This window comes from Oratosquilla oratoria, chromosome 5, assembly GCF_046742065.1.
Source record: "Oratosquilla oratoria isolate Oo_2021 chromosome 5, ASM4674206v1, whole genome shotgun sequence".
Lineage (NCBI taxonomy): Eukaryota > Metazoa > Arthropoda > Malacostraca > Stomatopoda > Squillidae > Oratosquilla > Oratosquilla oratoria.
In genome coordinates this window covers 52,178,189-52,183,188 of record NC_134781.1, presented here as the reverse complement: position 1 = coordinate 52,183,188, position 5,000 = coordinate 52,178,189, and positions in this window count along the sequence as shown.

The window sequence follows — 5,000 nt, the reverse complement described above, 5'->3', positions numbered from 1 at the left end:
AGATCACCATCTTTCTAGGATTTTTTTTTTTTTTTAAGGAGAGGAAAAAATCTATATAAAAATGAAATTGTAGTTGTTTATAAAGCAGGCTATTCCTAATGAGTCCGTTTTAAAGATTTTTTTTCTCTATATATCGCGGCACATGTGAGGAGAGGAGGAGGGGGACGCCGAAAGTGACAAAAGTAAGTGGGGAAGGTAGTCGGAAACATACGGAAGGATCCTATACAGGAGCCCTTTATGTATAATCTTGAGTACCCGTTTCTAGTTCCTGAATAATAATACTTGAAAGAGGATGATGTAGACCAGTTACTGACCCCCTCTTCCTTGGTTCCTTATTACATTTAATGTTTTACCTCGAGAGGGGTACCCCAGTTGAGATGAATGCCTCACTTATGCACTTTAGCGTTTTTTACTGGCCGATGATGAAGCCAGGCACTCTCTAATATGTCCTAAGTTTAAGGGAACGACAAATAAGAAACAAGTCATTTAAGAAAGTACCAACGCAAGCTAAATGTTGCAGATAATTGCAGTCGATTTACTCAAGATCTCAAGACGCTGGAAGGATTTAGTATAAACTTTAGTAGCTGTGGCTTATTTCTCTAAACTTAAATTTGTCGTCTTTTACGAGTGTAAGTCATAAGAACCAAGATATTGATTAATAATGTATTTTATATTTATGTGTCTATCTTTTTGCAACCGTGTATAAAAACAGGTACAAACCCATTCTATAAGAGACAAGGATGGTAATCTATTAATAGAACCGCAAGAAATTAGTCAAAGTTGGACAGAGTATTTTGAAGATTTGTTGAACTTTACAGAACAAGAAGAAGCTGAAAGAGAGTACAATTCAGAAAATATGAGGGAAAGTGAAGCGGAGGATACAGGAGAAAATGAATGGAAAGTAACAGAAGCAGAACTGAGAGTAACCGTGGAAAAGATGAAAAATGGGAAAGCACCAGGAGAGGATGAAATTTCAATAGAAATTATTAAGAAAATAGGAAATACTGGACTACAGTGGATGCGGGAAGTGATAAATATAACATGGAGAAATAAGCAAGTCCCAGATAATTGGGTAAAAGCGGTGATATGCTCAATACACAAAAAGGGTGACAAAACAGGTTGTGGAAATTATAGAGGTCTCTCTCTACTATCACACACAGGAAAGATCTATGATTTTTTTTTTTTTTAACGATTAAGAGACATAGTTGAACATAAAATCAAAGAATCTCAGTGTAGTTTTAGACCAGAACGAGGAATAATCGACAATATCTTTACTCTAAAAATCTTAATGGAGAAGTGTTGGGAGTGGGACAGACACAAATACATTGGGTTTATTGACCTTCAAAAGGCTTTCGAAAGAATACCAAGGTATCAGTTATGGGAGGCTATTGAACACGATGAATACGGGGTACCTGTAAGTCTAATAAAAGCTATTTAGAGTCTATACGAAAATAGAGTAAAGACTGAGAAAAGAGATGGTAAATGGTTTAGGGTCAAGTGTGGAGTAAGACAAGGTGGAGTGTTATCTCCATTATTGTTTTAATGTACATGGATAGGATAATCAAGGATATTGAAGGAGAAAGAAATATGAACCATTAGGTGCTTGAATATACTGACGATATAGCTGTAGTTGCAAACAGTTGAGAAGATCTACAAACTGAAATGGACAAATGAAATGATGTGCTCAATCGACATAGGATGCAGATGAATGTTACCAAAACAGAAGTAATGTGGGTCGATAGAAGGCGAGTTGAGGAAGAATCAAAATTGAAGGACAACAATTAAAACAGGTCAAACATCTTAAGTATCTGGGAGTGAAATTCTGCGAAAATAATCATCAGGAGACTGAAATAAACATCAGGATTACAAAATATATCAGCACCCTATATATTTTGTACCCACTATTAAAAAAAAAAAAAAGCGTCCCACTTCAGTGCAAGAAGATAATGTATGTTTCAGTGTTAAGACCTGTGTTAACATACGGCAGTGAAGCCTGGTCCCTGAACACAAACTTAAAATGCCGAATCCAAGCAACCGAAATAAAAGCCCTTAGGGCAATAAAAGGAGTGACAATACGCGACAGATTAGGATATGGGTGGATTGGGCAAGAAATGGGAGTGATGTCAGTGTTGGATTTAAGAGAAGAGGGGAAGATGAGGTGGTACGGACACGTTATGAGAATGGAAGGTTGGAGTTACCCAAAACAAATGCTGGAATGGGTACTCACTGGAAGAAGACCATTAGGGAGACCCAGGACCAGATGGATAAAAAGTTTGGAGGAAGCATTAGAAAGAAGAGACACAAATTTACTAGAAATGCAAGAAAGAGTGGCCTACGAGGATAGAGACGCATAGAGAAGACTAATGAAGAGCTGCCGCTGACAGGATTATTCCTACCAGGAGTAGGGTGAGAAAAAATTATAATTATAATTATAATTATAATTATAATTATAATTATAATTATAATTATAATTATAATTATAATTATAATTATAATCATAATTATAATTATAATTGTAATTATGATTATAGTCATAGTCATAGTCATAGTCATAGTCATAGTCATAATCTTAATCATAATCATAATCATAATCATAATCATAATCATAATCATAATCATAATCATATTTATAATCATAATCATAATCATAATTATAATCATAATCATAATCATAATCATAATCATAATCATAACTATAATCATTATCATTATCATTATCATTATCATTATCATTATCATTATCATTATCATAATCATAATCATAACCATAACCATAATCATAATCATAATCATAATCATAATCATAATCATAATCATAATCATAATCATAATCATAATCATGATTATAATTATAATTGGAATTAGAATTAGAATTAAGGCTCCTCACACTCACTTTGACGAAGGTAAACAAATGTCTGCAAACATAACCTTCAATATGAAAACGTTCATGAGTGTAGACCCGTTGCTAAGACAAGAGACAGTATCAGTTCTTGACTTTGCCTGTTAGGAAACTAGATTAGACCTAGATCCACGCCGTTTAAGTAATTGACGAAACTAAGGAGACTAAGATATGCTTCCTTTCTTGCGTTCAGATTGCTTCATTCAAGCAAAACATGAACTTGGTCGAATCTTTTTTCACGAAGGATCTTGGTGCGCTTTCCCTGTCTACAAATCTTTTGTCCTGACTCTTCTTCTTCACCCTTTTTCTTTTCATTTTATTTTCTCTGTTCATTTCTGTTTCTTCTTGTTATCTTTCTTATTCTTTTTATGACCTATCTCTTTCGTTTTTGTTTTGTTTTGTAGTTCTTCCCTTCTATTCTTTTATACTTAATTTTCCTTCTTTTTTTTTCTTCTCTTTACTGCCCTTCTTTTATTCTCTTCATTTCTTTCCTTCTTCTTTACCTTATCATCTTCTTTTTCTTTTACTTTTATTTCATCATCACCTATATCATTTTTTTCTATATTTCTCCACTCTTTCTCCTCCTCTTTAAACTCATTTTCTTCACTCACCTTTTCATCCTTCTTTTTTTAGTCCTACCTCTCTTTCCCTTCATCCTACTCCTCCTCTCTAATTCCTCTTCGTCCTTCTCCTCCTCCTCTCCCAACTCCTACTTCTTCTTTCCTCCTCGTTCTCTTCCTCCTCTCTTTCTTCTCTTTCACCCACATCTTTTTCATACTTCTTTTTTCTACCTTCCTCCTCCCTTCCTCCTCCTCCTCCTCCTCCTCCTCCTCCTCCTCCTCTTCTTTCAACACCACATCCCTCATCTCCTCTCAATCTTCCATCACTTTCCTGAGTGGTGATTCTATGCTCCTTACTCTCCTCCTTTAATCTTGTGCATCATCTTCCACAAGCCGATGCTCCTTCCTTCATTACTTACTGCACACCTGACTTCGCCTCACCCTACCTGGACCTTCTCTTCTCCCCCTCCCCCTCCTCCCTCCTCCTCCCTCCTTCCCCTTCTCCCCCACGGCTTCTTCCACAGCCAATATATCTCTTGCAACAGCTTGACCTCGGCTTTGCCTCCTTCATCTCCAACTTTCCTCCCTCTCCTCCCTCTTCTCCTCCTCCTCTCCTCCTTTTCCTCCTCCTCCTCCCCTCCTCTTCCTCCTCCTCCTTCTTTCCCTCCTCTTTCTCCGCCTCTTTCTAATCCACCACTTTCCTTCTCCTTTTCTTTCTCCTCCACCTCTTCCTCCTCCTCATCTTCCTCCTCTGTCTCCCATTTCCTCATACAACCCCCGGTTTCAGCCAAACCGACACTTGCATCAATTGCAACAAAAAATGTTCGTCTTCTTTATCGTTCCTTATTCTTCCTTTTCTATCTTTCTGTTATTATTCTTGTTCTTTTCTTTTTCTTGTTCTTCCTCTTTCTCTTCCTCTTGCTCTTTTCTTTTTCTTGTACTTGTTCTTGTACTTGTTCTTGTTCTTATTCTTATTCTTGTTCTTGTTCGTGTTCGTGTCCTTGTTCTTGTCCTTGTTCTTGTTCTTTCTTGTTCTTGTTCTTGTCCTTGTTCTTGTTCTTGTTCTTGTTCTTGTTCTTGTTCTTGTTCTTGTCCTTGTTCTTGTTCTTGTTCTTGTTCTTGTTCTTGTTCTTGATCTTGTTCTTGATCTTGATCTTGATCTTGATCTTGTTCTTGCTCTTGCTCTTACTCCTGCTCTTGCTTTTCCTCTTGCTCTTGCTCTTGCTCTTGCTCTTGTTCTTGTTCATGTTCTTGTTCTTGCTTTTGCTCCTGCTCTTGCTCTTGCCATTGTTCTTGTTCTTGTTCTTGTTCTTGTTCTTGTTCTTGCTCCTGCTCCTGCTCCTGCTCCTGCTCCTGCTCCTGCTCCTGCTCCTGCTCCTGCTCCTGCTCCTGCTCCTGCTCTTACTCTTGCCCTTGCTCTTGCTCTTGCTCTTGCTCTTGCTCTTGAATCTTGCTCTTGTTCCTGCTCTTGCTCTTGCTCCTGTTCTTCCTCTTGCTCTTGTTCTTGCTCTTGCTCTTGCTCTTGCTCTTGCTCTTACTCT